Source organism: Eutrema salsugineum, unplaced genomic scaffold (assembly GCF_000478725.1).
Source record: "Eutrema salsugineum unplaced genomic scaffold, Eutsalg1_0 scaffold_6, whole genome shotgun sequence".
In the NCBI taxonomy this organism is placed as follows: Eukaryota; Viridiplantae; Streptophyta; class Magnoliopsida; order Brassicales; family Brassicaceae; genus Eutrema; species Eutrema salsugineum.
Window position 1 is genome coordinate 12,667,921 of NW_006256547.1, and position 16,335 is coordinate 12,684,255.

At 43.3% G+C, this 16,335-nt stretch overlaps 1 non-coding gene across 1 annotated transcript; it reads left to right on the forward strand.

The window, feature by feature from the left end:
• The first annotated feature begins 7,172 nt into the window (after positions 1-7,172).
• LOC112083815 lies at positions 7,173-7,279 on the forward strand. Its single transcript, XR_002897942.1, has one exon. It is a non-coding gene; the product is annotated as a small nucleolar RNA R71 (small nucleolar RNA).
• Positions 7,280-16,335: the final 9,056 nt, after the last annotated feature.

Here is a 16,335-nt window from a genome sequence, read left to right on the forward strand (position 1 = left end):
GCTAGATGCACCACACCATCATTGTGTTTGGTAAAAAACATTTGGCAAAGCACTTTGTGAGCATAGCGGATGGCTGGGTTTCTTATCCATGAACTCTTGCATCTACCTCCTCTGAAGATCCCAAAAGCAATTGTATCCCACAGGTCAGTAATCATGTGATCAGGGTATGTGAATTTCAGTGTCTCATCCTGTGCAGGTCTTGGAAAGGCAAAGATCTCATCTAGTTCCTTGAAGCTTACATGGTATTGTGTACCATTGACTGTGAACTCTATGTGCCCAAGACCATTTCCCTCTTTGATCCTCTGATCTCTGGGGCCATATCCACAAACTTCAAGGGATGCAAGGAACTCTTGTGTTACACCATCATGAGCCACATCTTTCATCGCAAAGAATCCACCAAATCCCATGTTGCTAAAAATGAGCTGAACCTCTTCAAGAAGCCCCATCTTTTTCAGCAGCTCCATATCAGGGAACTTTGTTTGCAACACCTTTACATCCTTGAACATAGCAAAGTAGTCATCAAAAGTTGGTTCTTTGTCTTCAGGTTCTGGTTTTGACTTTGCTTTCTTAAACGGCTGCAATGCTACTTCAAGATCACTCTCTGTTTCATCTTCATCCTCAGCCACAGCCACCTCTTTTCCTTTCCTTTGAACAGCTCCAACCAGCGCTAGTTCTTTACCAGAACTCCTTGAAGTAGAAGCCTTGGTTTTGTTTGGTGCAGCCACATCCTTTACTTTCTTCTCAGCTGGATTCTTTGGCTTTCTTTGTTTCTTCTGTTTCTTAAAAACTTTATGCCCAAAGGGTAGAATCTGATCCTCTGAAGCTCCAGCTCTTTTGTTTTTCGATTTTTCCATGGCCGCTGTTCTTTTTGTTCCTCCCATCCTGCATTTTCTCAAACAGCTGATAGCACCAAGGCAAGAGAACAACAGAAGATTTCCAAAAATTCACCAAATACAGGGGTGGTACAGATCGATCTCACTAGAAAAGAATGTGTCTTTAGCTGGTAAAAAGCTCAATAAACCCAAGGCAATGGCAAGAAGCAATGCACACAAAGAGTTCAGCTTGAAACACAATTTGTAGAAAAAAATCGAAATAGTTGATGAATTTAAAGAAATTTTTCAAAAATTCTAAGAACAGGTCATTCTCAAGCAAGATCCATGCATTTCCTATCCATTCTACTTGCACAACATTCACAAAATGATTCCAAGATATCAAGAGGCCTATTAAAATCGATTCCATGTGTTTCTTGTTCATGAACAGTACATTAAGACATGGAAAAGGTGAGTTTTAACAGAAACAAAATACCTTGGAAGCTTCAAATTTCTAGTGAAAAACGAATGTGCAGCAAGAAACTAGACAGGATTACGAGTTCAATGCAGTTGGAATTCCTCAATTTGGTTCAAGAACGAGAGAGATATGAGTGTTTCAAGTTCAAGAATTGGAGAGAAGAGGGCAAACTCGTGTGAGGAAGAAGGCCACGGTGGGGAACAGCTGTAAAGGGCGCGTCTTTGACCGGTCAACGTCCATATGGTCAAGGCTTTTCAAAAATTTTGTCGCGCCTTCGTTGACCGTGGCTCGTGACCGTGTCAACAACGCCGAAGATTTGCTTGTTTCTGTCGTGGCCTGGAGTGTCCCGTGTCATCTGACCGTGGCAAAGCCCGAATGATTGCTTCTTTTCCAACATGTGCCACAGCCAAGTCTTCTCCCCGTGGCAAACTCACCGTGGCAAGCACCGAACCTTGGTCATTCATTTTTTTTTCTTGCCACGGCCAGGAATTCCCCCCGTGTCTCTTGATCGTGTCATACGCCGATCCTAGGTTTCTTCATCTCTGTATTGCCACGGCCGGCCTCAGTCCCGTGCCTCTTGGCCGTGGCAAACGCCGGAAGATGCGTCTTCTTGCCACGGTCATACTTCTAATCGTGATTCCTATACCGTGACTTAGCTAAAGAGCTTGCCACGGTTGAAATTTGACTGTGGCCGGCTACCATGCTCAGGGCCGAACATAAACCTTTGCTCACTCCCTCATTCCTTTTCATCTTGCATTCACTTTCCAAGGGTTCAAACTCAAACCTGTAACCTCTAGACACTAAACAAACCCATCAAAACATCCTAAAACATAAAAAAGAAAGAGATCAAAAAAATTAAAAGCATATTTACAAAAGATAAGCTTGGGGTGTCTCCCAAGAGCACTTTGTTTAAAGTCTCTAAGTTTGACTTTGGAAACCTGTTTAACAGGCTGGGGGTGGATCAAGAAGGGGAACTGATGTAGCTTCCTCCTTCCTTTGTGAAACTAGGTAGTGCTTGATCCTTTGGCCATTTACCACAAACTCTTGACCATTCTTGCCTTCTAACACCACAGCTCCATATGGCCTGACCTCAAGAACTTTAAATGGACCAGACCATCTAGACTTAAGTTTTCCAGGAAACAACTTAAGCCTAGAGTTGAACAGCAACACCAGATCACCATCCTTGAACTCCCTTTTCAGAATCTTTTGATCATGCAGAGCCTTGGTCTTATCTTTATAAATCTTGGAGCTCTCAAAAGCCCCAAGCCTGATCTTTTCAACTTCATGGAGTTGAATGACCTTTTTCTCTTGAGCTGTCTTGATATCAAAATTCAGCAACTTCACAGCCCACAAAGCCTTGTACTCCAACTCAACAGGAAGGTGGCAGCTCTTCCCATATAGCAAATTGAAAGGTGATGTCCCAATTGGAGTTTTAAAGGCAGTCCTATAAGCCCACAATGCATCATCTAAGCCTTTTGCTCCAATCTTTTCTGCTTGAGCTAACAGTCCTCTCAAGAATGGCCTTAATCTGTCTATTAGATACTTCAACCTGGCCACTTGTTTGAGGATGATAAGGAGTAGCTACCTTGTGTTTCACTCCATGCTTTCTCAGCAATCCTTCCAAAGTCTTGTTCACAAAATGAGATCCTCCATCAGAAATGACAACCCTGGGTACTCCAAATCTTGGGAAGATAATGTTCTTGAACAACTTCACTACTACCTTGGAATCATTGGAAGGGGAAGCAATAGCCTCAACCTACTTGGACACATAGTCCACAGCCACAAGAATGTACTGATTCCCATAAGATGAAATGAAGGGCCCCATATAGTCAATTCCCCAGCAATCAAAGATTTCAACCTCTAGAATTGGATTCTGAGGCAACTCACTCCTCTTTGATATGTTCCCATGCCTCTGACAGGCATCACATGATGAAACAACTAGCTGAGCATCTTTGAACATTGTGGGCCACCAAAACCCACTCTGAAGAACCTTGGCCACAGTCTTGAATGCTCCCATGTGATCTCCAAAAGCTGAACCATGACATTCTTGCAACACAGATTGCATCTCCTCCTCAGCAAGACACCTTCTATACAGCTGATCTTTGTTCAGGACATACAAGTAGGACTCATCCCAATGGTATCTTTGGACATCTCTGAAGAACTTCTTCATGTGGTAAGCATCAATTTCAGGTGTTTCCACTCCACAAGCAAGAAAGTTCACAATATCAGCAAACCAGGGCATTCTCTTTTCTTGGATGCTATCCACTTCTTCAAACTTCAAATAACAGTGGAGCACCATCAATGATTCCTCAGGAAGACTGTCATTAAGAGGGACTTCAGAGTCTACTCTCAACCTAGAGAGATGGTCTGCAGCTCCATTCTCTATACCCTTTTTGTCCTGTACTTCCATATCAAACTCCTGAAGTTGAAGAACCCATCTCAATAGTCTTGGCTTAGCATCTTTCTTGGTCATCAGATACCTGACAGCTGCATGATCAGTATATACAATTACTTTTGATCCCACCAGGTAGCTTCTGAATTTATCAAAGGCAAAGACTATTGCCAACATTTCCTTCTCAGTGGTAGCATACTTCTCTTGGGCAGAGTCAAGTGTTCTACTGGCATAGTAGATGACATGAAGCTTCTTATCCTTCCTCTGGCCAAGTACAGCCCCAACTGCAAAATCAGATGCATCTGTCATAACCTCAAAAGGAAGAGACCAGTCTGGGGCTTGGACAATTGGTGCACTGACTAATGCCTCCTTGATCATCTTGAAGGCCTCTTCACATTCAGCATCAAAGATGAAATCAACTTCTTTACACAACAGCCTTGTCAAGGACCTGGCTATTCTTGAGAAGTCTTTGATAAAATTTCTGTAAAACCCTGCATGCCCAAGGAAACTCCTTATCCCCTTGACTGAAGTGGGAGTTTGCAGATTCACCATAACTTCCAACTTTGCTCTGTCAACCTCTATGCCCTTCTCAGATATCTTATGCCCAAGTACAATTCCTTCCTCCACCATGAAGTGGCATTTCTCCCAATTCAACACCAAGTTATGCTGCTCACATCTCTCCAAGAACTGCGACAAATTAGATAGATAATCCGAGAAGGAGGAGACATAGACACTAAAATCATCCATGAACACCTCCACCTTCTCTTCAATAATGTCAGAGAATATATGCATCATGCAACGTTGAAATGTGGCAGGGGCATTACAGAGACTAAAAGGCATTCACCTGTATGCAAATGTGCCATAAGGGCAAGTAAAGGTTGTTTTCTCTTGATCTCGGGGATCTATGGGGATTTGAAAGAACCCCGAGTACCCATCAAGAAAACAAAAGAAGGGGTGGTTTGCAAGGCTCTCTAACATCTGATCAATGAAAGGCAAAGGAAAATGATCCTTCCTAGAGGCTGCATTGAGCTTTCTATAGTCTATACACATTCTGTGTCCTGTTACAGTCCTAGTAGCTATCAGCTCATCCTTCTCGTTTTTAACCACTGTGATCCCACCCTTCTTGGGCACAACATGAACAGGAGATACCCATCTTGAGTCAGAGATTGGGTAAATTATCCCTGCCTCAAGAAGTTTGAGTATCTCCTTCTTAACCACCTCCTTAATGTTTGGGTTAAGACGTCATTGATGCTCAATAGAGGACATAGATTGGTCATCTAGGTATATCCTGTGGGTGCAAATGTCAGGAGAGATCCCTCTAATATCAGCCAAAGAATATCCTATGGTTCTCCTGAACTTTCTTATCTCAGTAAGCAGTGCACTCTCTTGATGCTCTAATAAGCTATCACTGATGATTACTGGATATGTGGAGTTTAAGCCCAAGAATGCATACCTGAGCCCTGTTGGTAGAGGCTTGAGCTCAACAGGGGGTGCATCAGCCTCATTCCAATCCTTGTCCAAGCTGCATTGGCTGGTGTCTGATCCTTTGATAGCCAGGACCTCATAGCCACTTTGTTCCAGTTCCAAAAACCTTGCCTCAGGACCAAGTTCTCTAGCATTGTCCAAATACAGCTTATACCCTTCACTTGCTTCTGCTGAGAGCCCATTGTCTCCTTGTTCTGGGGTTAGAGAAGCTTGGAGAGGATCCTCAGTGTTCAGTTCCTCAAGCAACTCATCAGCCAACTGATCCATTGTCTCCACATAGAAGCATTGACCTTCATTGGTGGGTTTCTTCATCATCTCATTCACATCAAATTTGAGCTTCTCAGACCCAAGTTGAAGCTCTATTATCCCCCCTCTCACGTCAATAATAGCTCCTTCAGTGGCCAGGAATGGCCTGCCCAAGATAAGAGGATCAACTGGTTCCTCATCTATTTCCAGCACAACAAAATCAGTTGGAACCTCAAAACCACCTATCTTGACAGGTAGATCTTCCAACATACCAACAGGCAATCTAACTGATCTATCTGCAAGGATAAGAGAGATCCTTGCAGGTTTGAAAACTCTAAAGCCCAGCTTCTTTGCTATGGAGAATGGCATCAAACTGACTGATGCTCCTAGATCACAGAGACATCCAGAGATTAGAAGAGGTCCAATGGCACAAGGGAGTGTGAAACTCCCTGGATCAGTCAACTTTCTTGGAATGGACTTCTTCTGAATGATAGCACTGCATTTATGACTTAGTACCACAATGCCTTGAAGCTCTTTAGTCTTGTTCAGAATGCCATCCTTTAAGAACTTGCCGTTCTTTGGCATCATTAGGAATGCATCAATGAGAGGCATTGTGAGTGGTGTCTCATTGAGTGCCTTCTCAAATACAGCTCTTGCCTTATCCACAAGTTGCTTCTTAAATCTCCCTGGAAATGGGAGATTGGGTTGGTATGGAGGTGGTGGTACATATGTCTTTTCTGGTTCAGGTTCCTGTGCTACCTCTTTACCCTTTTCTTTCCTTGATTTCTCAGCAACCTGATCATCTTTTAAGGCTGCCTCCCCCTCAGTTTGATCATTGTCCTCAATGATCACATTGTTGTTCTCAATACCAGGTAGCTCCTTTCCACTCCTTAGTGTAATGGCTTTAGCATATTCCTTGGGGTTGGATTCAGGTTTTCCATGTAGATGGCCTTGGTTCCTTGAGCTTGAGGCCCGGTTTTGCGTCAGTTCCTTGATTTCCTGCTGCATGGCTGCATTCTGGCTTGGAAATATCTGTTGACCCTGAAGTAGTTGTTGCAGAATACCAACCATATCTGACCCCATCTGTGGTTGCTGCTGAACCGTTGGTGGCTGAAACTGTTGTTGAACCGGCGCTTGTTGCTGGAACTGTGGTGGACCAAACCCTGGTGGTGCCTTTTGCTGTTGTGAACTGAAACCAGTACCCTGAAGTGGTTGCTGTTGCTGACCAAACTGATTCTTGGGTTGGAAAGACCCTTGAAAGTTGTTCTTGGGAACAAAGTTCTTTGGAGCTTGAGAATTGGGATAGACCTGGTCTTGTAGGTTAGCTACATTGGGATTCCTGTAAGAGAGGTTCTGATTCGCATTGCCATACTGATATCTCTGGAACCTCTGATTCCCAATGTAGTTAAGCTCCTCTTGGGTTAGACCTTCTTCACTTATGTTCTCAAAGATTTGAGAAGGTTCTTCATATTCTCCTACAAAGTGCATTGGCTTTTGAGTGGTGAATTTCAACTTGTCCAATTCACTTCTCAACTCCTTAACTTCTCTAGTGAGCCTTTGTTCTGAGCTTGAACCTTCAGATCTATTTGATCTGTCATAGTCTTCACCATAAGTGTCATTGCTCATTGCTAAGTTCTCCACTAGCTCTAAAGCAGCATGAATCTCCTTTCCCAGAAAGTTTCCATTGGAAGCAGTATCCAGCTGGTTTCTAATCTTGGGAAGAGCTCCTCTATAAAGTGTGCTGAGAAGAGAAGCCTCACTAAACCCATGGTGTGGGCATTGGTTTGTGTAGCTCCTGAATCTCTCATATGCTTCACCAAAACTCTCATTGCTGTGCTGAGTGAAGCTAGAGATTTGATTTCTTAGTTTAGCAGTTCTGTAGGTGGAGAAGAACTTAGAGAGAAAGGCCTGCTTGCATTGCTCCCAGTTTTGAATGGAGCCTCTTGGAAGATTCTTCTCCCATTGGTGAGCTTTGTCACCAAGACTGAAGGGGAATAATCTTAGCTTGAAACTGTCTTCAAAAACTCCATTTATCTTTGACAGGTCACACACTTTATCAAATTGATCCAAGTGTTCCAAGGGATCTTCCATTGCTAATCCATGGAACTTTGAGTTCTGGACCATATTCAACAAGGATGCCTTCACTTCAAAGTTGTTGTTTTTCACAGGTGGTGCCTGAATTCCAGCTCCATACTGATGAGCATTGGCCCTGTCATTCTCTCCAACATAGACCTGTGGCTGCTCATATCTCCTTTGCTGGTGTTGGAAGGTCTGATGTTGGTGGTGTACCTGTTGTCTTTGTTGTACATTGGCCTGATGCCTCTGTTGATGAGCTGGAGCTTGTCCCTGGTGGACATAAGCTTGCTGTTGATGCACCTGTTCCTGATGAACATTACCCTGATGTAACCCTTGACCAACTCCATTACCAGCTCCATTACCCTGAGCCTGTTGCTCCTGAACCGGTTGTTCTATGTCCACCACATGCTCTCTTTGGTCTTCCATATCAGCCTGATCAATCTGTCTTCCACGCCTGTTCCTTCTCCTCCTTGGTACCAAAAGATTAATGTTTTCGTTTAAGGGGAAAGGTGGACCACAGCTTCTTGATCTGGACCTGGTGTTCATGCACCTGAAATCACAAACAGAACTTGAAAGTAATCAGTAAAAACAAAAAATAAGCACTTGATCTGAAGAACAGATCAGAGCTTAATGCTAAACAATCAACAATTTGGCAACGGCGCCAATTGATAAACAAGACTTTTTAGGTCTCAGGGCTATCAATCCCCTTGTCAAAGTAGCATAAAAGAGGTTGTCAATCCAAGAATGTGGTGATAAACACTAAGCTATGTGATCAGTTTCTCAATTCAAGTAAACAAGTGAGGTTTTGATTGATTAATGACAAGTAAAAACTTAAACAAGATTAATGACTAAAGAAGTGATCAAACAAGAACTAAGCTAATGACAAGTGATGAGAATGTATGTATGATGATGAGAAAGGTCTTAGACATGATAGTGGATTAGGGTGCCTTTAGTGATAAACTAATGAGCTAATGAACCATATGATCAAGCAAACCATTCAACTTAAACATCATTAATTAAGTTAATCCTCTCATGAAGGTATCAACTTCTATGCCAAAACAGTTTCTAATCTAATCATCATTAGTGAAACATATATTAACAAGCATTAAGAATCAGTTTAATCTGTCATTTAAGCATATAAACAATCATTCCCATGATGCATAACACTTAAACCTCTAACACCCTTGGTTCATGCATTTCATCAAACACTTTTGGTGCATGAAATGCCCAGAATCTAGACCACATATGATTTGTATGGATCTAGCATTAAGAACAGGTTGTAGAGAATGGAATATGCATGATCTAACCCCTAAGCTCACTAATCTACCACTTAAGCACCCTAATCTACATATCTAAGACCTTAATATGGAGATTACTCACTAATCATGATCAACACACTAGATCTTTTGCAAGATGTGTTGTTAATCATGATTAGAAGTGTGATTTGATGATGAGAAATGATAAAACCAGATGGAAAACACTCTTCAAATCGATATTAAACTCAAAACAAGGTCTTAAACAACGGTTATTTTCACCAAAAAGGAAAAGGAGACTAAAGATAAGATAAGGTTCTCTCCAAATTAGGTCTAAAAAGTATTTATAGTGGCCTTGGACGAACCGGGTCAGTCCGGAACAAACCGGGTACTGACCCGGCTTTGGTGGGTAAAGAAGAAGTTTGCCACGGTCTAGCAGGTTTTGGTCAAGCCGTGGCAAGTGACCGTGTCAAGTCCTGTGTCTCTTGTTCTTGGATGAATCATGGTGCCACGGGCTCCCACTGGTCGTGATGCATGGCCGTGTCAAACGCCGAAGGAACGCATAAAGTTGCCACGGCTAAGTCTAAAACCGTGGCGTGAAGACCGTGTCAAATGCCGAGAGATTGCATCAAGTGCCACGGCCAAGTCCAGAGTCGTGATGCGTGGCCGTGTCAAGTTCCAAATGTCTGAAGGATCACAAGTGCTGTCTTGCCACAGTCAAGTGTAGACCGTGGCATTACGCCGTGGCAATTTCCGAATGCAAGTAAAAAACCTTTCGCGGCCAAGTGTTACCTTGCCACGGTCAAGTGTAGACCGTGGCATGAAGACCGTGTCAAACCCCGAAGAACTGCAATCAAGTGCCACGGTTAGATGAGGACCGTGGAATTCCACCGTGCCATCTTTCCATTTGCATAATGTCAAGGCCTTAATAAGGGTTATCAATCTCGCAGCGTTCAGGGCTCCTCGGACCACTTCACATTCAGGGAAGCGTAACTTCTAGGGTACTGGTCCGAATGGTGTGATTCAAGTTTCAGTGGATAGAAGACTCAGACATCTTCAACTTTGGTGAAGGAACCTTCGGTGCCTGGGAAGTGGAAGGTTTCCTGGAGGGCTCATCTTCGCAGTGCATTGACACGATCAGAAAGAGACTTCTAGACATGTGTCCATTCCGGAAACGTTATCTTCTTGCTCATAGCTCTGAATTGAATGATTTCAGACGTTCTGGAAAGAGGACTCAAATATCTCGGATTCTGATGAAGGCCCTGTAAACTGAATCGGTCTGGAAGTGCACCGTCCTTCGCATTCTTCGGAGCTCATTGGGTCGGTCCAAAACAGCAGCGAGACAGGAGTTCCTTCCGAAGAGCTTAACTCTCTGTTCACACCTCCAAATCCTATGATTCCACCTGTTCTGGAACCATTATCCAATTTTCTCCAACTTTGATGAAGCACCCGACAGCTGAATCGGACCGGAAGGTTCCCCAGACAGGCGATTTCGGAAATGTGTCTGTACCCGGGAATTTTGGCCGAGAAATTTAACCAGCCGGTACGCGTTTTGGTCGAGGAATCCACCCGCGGTACATGCAAATTGCCGAGAAAAACCTTCCTGCGGTACGTGAGAATGGCCGAGAACCTCCAAAAACCCATTTTCACTATCTTTCAAACCCTGATCGCCATTTCTCTTCCTGGATCCACCTTTTTAACTCCAAATAGCTCCAAATGCACCTGATAAACACTCCAAACATGCAAAGACTCATTGGGACCTAATGCAACTCCTAAGTCCTAAAACAACCCCTAAAGACCTAAAATACATGAAATAAGGTATGATTTGGAATGAAATATACAACCTAAATGATGCAAATTATGAACATATCAGAATCGCATTGCAAGTCCTTCGTCCCACGCGATGAAAGTGAGGGTTTTGTCTGCAGCAAACCATCTGTCCGAGTTGCTGTACACAGGTGAGGGTTCCTCCATGATCCCAGCTCCAAGTTGCTCCCATAAGTCTCCAAATGACCTGAGAACACTCCAAAAATGCAGGACACTCTAGGACCTAATCCAAATCCTAAACAAAGCTAGAACCAAGGACAAACTCTAACAAAACTAGCTAAATGCATGCATGAGACTCAATATTTGGACAAAAATGCAGTCCTAATCATGACAAATTATGAATATATCAACTCCCCCACACTTGTCCTTTGCTTGTCCTCAAGCAAAAAGAGCAAATGAGAGAAAGAGGTTGGATTCATTGGGAGTTCATATTCCTTAATGAGAGAGTGTATCACTAAAAGAATTCAAGGCTCACTGTCCTAGTTGCTAATTCTAAGATGCATTGCAAACAAGATTACTCACAAAACTTTAGCCATACTTATCAATAAATGAATCAAGCTCAAGCTTAAGTTTTCACAAACAGCCATAGTTCCAACCTTTTGACATTCATTAAAGCTCATGTGAATCATGCTTATGCAAATCATGTGAACTCACTTGTCTTGGGACAGGGTCATGAGACAAAGATGATCTCATTTAATGTGTTGGCTTCCATTCAGCTCAAGGGATCACTCAAGAAGGAATAAACTTTAATAGAATGCTAAGGGTAAAAGGCAACTGGTGCATACAAGAGCAGAATCCCATCTACCCAATGCTGGTGGTGGTGGATCAAGAAAGGGAACTGTTGTAGCTTCCTCCTTCCCTTGTGAAACTAGGTAGTGCTTGATCCTTTGGCCATTTACCACAAACTCTTGACCATTCTTTCCTTCTAACACAACAGCTCCATATGGCCTGACCTCAAGAATCTTAAAGGGACCAGACCATCTAGACTTAAGTTTTCTAGGAAACAACTTAAGCCTAGAGTTGAACAGCAACACCGGATCACCATCCTTGAACTCCCTTTTCAGAATCTTTTGATCATGCAGAGCCTTGGTCTTTTATTTATAAATCTTGGAGCTCTCAAAAGCCCCCAACCTGATCTCTTCAAGTTCATGGAGTTGAATGATCATTTTCTCTTGAGTTGTCTTGATATCAAAGTTCAGCAACTTCACAGCCCACAAAGCCTTGTACTCCAGCTCAACAGGAAGGTGGCAGCTCTTCCCATATAACAGATTGAAAGGAGATGTCCCAATTGGAGTCTTAAAGGCTGTTCTATAAGCCCACAATGCATCATCTAGCCTTTTGCTCCAATCTTTTATGCTTGAGCTAACAGTCCTGTCAAGAATGGCCTTAATCTGTCAATTAGATACTTCAACCTGGCCACTAGTTTGAGGATGATAAGGAGTAGCTACCTTGTGTTTCACTCCATGCTTTCTCAGAAATCCTTCCAAGGTCTTGTTCACAAAATGAGATCCTCCATCAGAAATAACAACCTTGGGTACTGCAAATCTTGGGAAGATAATGTTCTTGAACAACTTCACTACTACCTTGGAATCATTGGTAGGGGAAGCAATGGCCTCAACCCACTTGAACACATAGTCCACAGCCACTAGTATGTACTGATTCCCATCAGATGATTTGAAAGGCCCCATAAAGTCCACTCCCCAACAACCAAAGATTTCAACCTCTAGTATTGGATTTTGGGGCATCTCACTCCTCTTTGAAATGTTCCCATGCCTCTGACAGGCATCACATGCTGAAACAACCATCTGAGCATCCTTGAACATTGTGGGCCACCAAAACCCACTCTGAAGAACCTTGGCCACAGTCATGAATGCTCCCATGTGACCCCCTAAAGCTGAACCATGGAACTCTTGCAACACAGGTTGCATCTCCTCTTCAGCAAGACACCTTCTATACAGCTGATCTTTGTTCAGGACATACAGGTAGGGTTCATCCCAATATTATCTTTGGACATCTCTGAAGAACTTCTTTCTGTGGTAAGCATCAAGTACAGGTGGTTCCACTCCACAAGCAAGAAAGTTCACAATATCAGCAAACCAGGGCATTCTCTTCTCTTGGATGCTATCCACTTCTTCAAACTCCAAATAAGAGTTGAGCACCATCAATGATTCCTCAGGACGACTGTCATTAAGAGGGACTTCAGAGTCTACTCTTAACCTAGAGAGATGGTCTGCAGCGCCATTCTCTATAGCCTTCTTGTCTTGTACTTCCATATCAAACTCCTGAAGTAAGAGAACCCATCTCAATAGTCTAGGCTTGGCATCTTTCTTGGTCATCAGATACCTGAGGGCTGCATGATCAGTATATACAATGACTTTTGATCCCACCAGGTAGCTTCTGAATTTATCAAAAGCAAAGACTATTGCCAACATTTCCTTCTCACTAGTAGCATACTTCTCTTGGGCAGAGTCAAGGGTTCTACTAGCATAGTAGATAACATGAAGCTTCCTGTCCTTCCTTTGGCCAAGTACTGCTCCAACTGCAAAATCTGTTGCATCAGTCATAACCTCAAAAGGAAGGGACCAGTCTGGAGCCTGGACTATTGGTGCACTGACTAATGCATCCTTGATCATCTTGAAGGCTTCTTCATATTCAGCATCAAAGACGAAGTCAGCCTCTTTACACAACAGCCTTGTCAAGGGTCTGGCTATTCTTGAGAAATCTTTTATGAATCTTCTGTAAAACCCTGCATGCCCAAGGAAACTCCTTATCCCCTTGACTGAAGTGGGAGTTTCCAGATTCACCATCACTTCCACCTTTGCTCTGTCAACCTCTATGCCCTTCTCAGATATCTTATGCCCAAGCACAATCCCTTCTTGCACCATGAAGTGGCATTTCTCCCAATTTAACACCAGGTTATGCTGCTCACATCTCTCCAAGACCTGTGACAAATTAGAGAGACAATCCGAGAAGGAGGAGCCATAGACAGAAAAATCATCCATGAACACCTCCACCTTCTCTTCAATGATGTCAGAGAATATATGCATCATACAACGCTCGAATGTGGCAGGGGCGTTACAAAGACCAAAAGGCATGCGCCTGTATGCAAATGTGCCATAAGGGCAAGTAAATGTTTTTTTCTCTTGATCTCTTGGATCTATGGGGATTTGAAAGAATCCAGAGTACCCATCGAGAAAACAAAAGAAGGGATGGTTTGCAAGCCTCTCTAACATCTGATCAATGAAAGGCAAAGGAAAATGATCCTTCCTAGAGGCTGCATTGAGCTTTCTATAGTCTATACACATTATGTGTCCAGTTATGGTCCTAGTAGCTATCAGCTCATCCTTCTCATTTTTAACCACCGTGATCCCACCTTTCTTGGGCACAATGTGAACAGGAGATACCCACCTTGAGTCAGAGATTGGGTAAATTATCCCTACCTCAAGGAGCTTGAGTATCTCCTTCTTAACCACTTCCTTGAGGTTTGGGTTAAGACGTCGTTGATTCTCAATAGAGGACATAGATTGGTCCTCTTGGTGTATCCTGTGGGTGCATATGTCAGGAGAGATCCCTCTAATATCAGCCAAAGAATATCTTATGGCTCTCCTGAACTTTCTTATTTCACTAAGCAATGCACTCTCTTCATGCTCTAATAAGCTATCATTGATGATCACTGGATATGTGGAGTGTAAGCCCAAGAAGGCATACCTGAGCCCTGTTGGTAGAGGCTTGAGCTCAACAGGGGGTGCATCAGCCTCATTCCAATCCTTGTCAAAGTTGCATTGGCTAGTGTCTGATGTTTTGATAGCCAAGACTTCAAAGCCACTTTGTTCCAGTTCCAAAAAGTATGCCTCAGGACCAAGTTCTCTAGCATTGTCCAAATACATCTTGTACCCTTCACTTTCTTCTACTAAGAACCCATCGTCTCTTTGTTCTTGGGTTAAAGCAGCTTGAAGAGGGTCAGTATCCAGTTTCTCAAGCAACTCATCAGCCAACTGATCCATTGTCTCCACATAGAAACATTGACCTTCTATGGTGGGTTTCTTCATCATCTCATTCACATCAAATTTAAGCTTCTCAGACCCAAGTTGAAGCTCTATAATCCCACCTCTCACGTCAATAATAGCTCCTGCTGTGGCCAAGAATGGCCTCCCCAAGATAAGAGGATCAACTGGTTCCTCATCCATCTCTAGCACAACAAAATCAGTTGGAACCTCAAAACCACCTATCTTACCAGGCAGATCTTCCAACATCCCAACAGGTAATCTAACTGATCTGTTTGCAAGGATAAGAGAGATCCTTGCAGGTTTGAACACTCTAAAGCCAAGCTTCTTTGCTATGGAGAATGGCATCAAACTGACAGATGCTCCCAGATCACATCCAGAAAATAGCAGAGTGTGAAACTCCCTGGATCAGTCAACTTTCTTGGAATGGACTTCTTCTAAATGATGGCTGTGTGAGTCGAAACTCGCACAATCAAAATTTGTTAAGGAAAAAGAGGGATCTAAAGCTTCTAAATGAAAATCAACAAAGATCGAAAAGTAGTTTTATTGCTTAGGGTTTCTGTGATTGCGTAAAAGTCTACTAACAAGAGAATTACATCGACTATTTATACTAAATCTACAAACCGCCTAGCCAAGATTCTCTCCCGAGATTCTCGGAATTTTTCCTTTTCTCTTGTGCGGCTGGCGACTTCGATCATCCTTAGGGTAAACTCCTCTTGGGCTCGTTTACTGGATCTTCCCGGTTACCCGGCTCGGCCCACCAATGCCTCCTGTCCTTTGGCTCGGCCCAATACATCTTGTTTGCAAGATTGTTCAGACCGGTTTGGTTCGGTCGGATCGAGAGCTTCTGATTTTGGCTCGGTTTAACCAAACCAGCTCTTGGTTCGGTTCGGCCCAAGATCGAATCAGGGTCGGCTCGGTTTAATTGCTTCTCTGGTTCGATTCCTCCCACCAAAATCACGTTCTTGAACTTTTCGAAACCCGATTCCGACACTTAGTCTTTTTGGAGCAGTTAAACTCGTAAAGGTGAAAACCGACCCCAACAGTTTGCCCCCCAGCTCGTCAGTTTCGTATACGAAGATGTCAAGATTGACGAAGCTGAGGTTAACTGCCGGATCATACGATAAATCTCCTTGTCAAGGTTTTTTTGCTCGGCTCGATTTTTTTGTTTTGTTACAATTTTTTTTTTTGGAGCTGTGCCGAGGCAAAAGAGTGCTTGACAAGATGAGACGAAATCCTACTCCCGTCTTTGCCGAGCCGAAGCGAAGAGGGTCAGATGTCGCCGAAGCGAAGAGGGTCAGACGTCGCCGAGCCGAAGTGATGAGACTATGGGTTCGGCGAGTCGAAGTGAAGAGACGATGCATTCGCCGAGCTAATTTTTGCCGAGGTGAGAATGGAATTCGGCCAAAATTACCGAGCCGATGGATTTTGTCGAGACGAGAATGTAATTCGGCTCGTCTCGTTGAGGTGTAAACGACTTGTTTGTCGAGATTTTTTTGTTACGTACGCGCAAGTTGACGAATTCTGTCGAAAGGAGGATCTTCATAGCGAAATTCCGAGCCACTTTTACATATGACTATGCCGAGCTCGGGCTTTTCTTCCCTTAAGATTTTTCCCTAGGATTTTTCTTCCTTTTTTTTTTAATAGGCTTGGGCTTTAGTTTCCAAGCCCACTAACTGTTGCGGGACCCACACCCAGACTTCTATATATAGGCGAGCTCCCCTCTTCATTTTTCACAATCTCTTCACTTCTCCAAAACCTCATA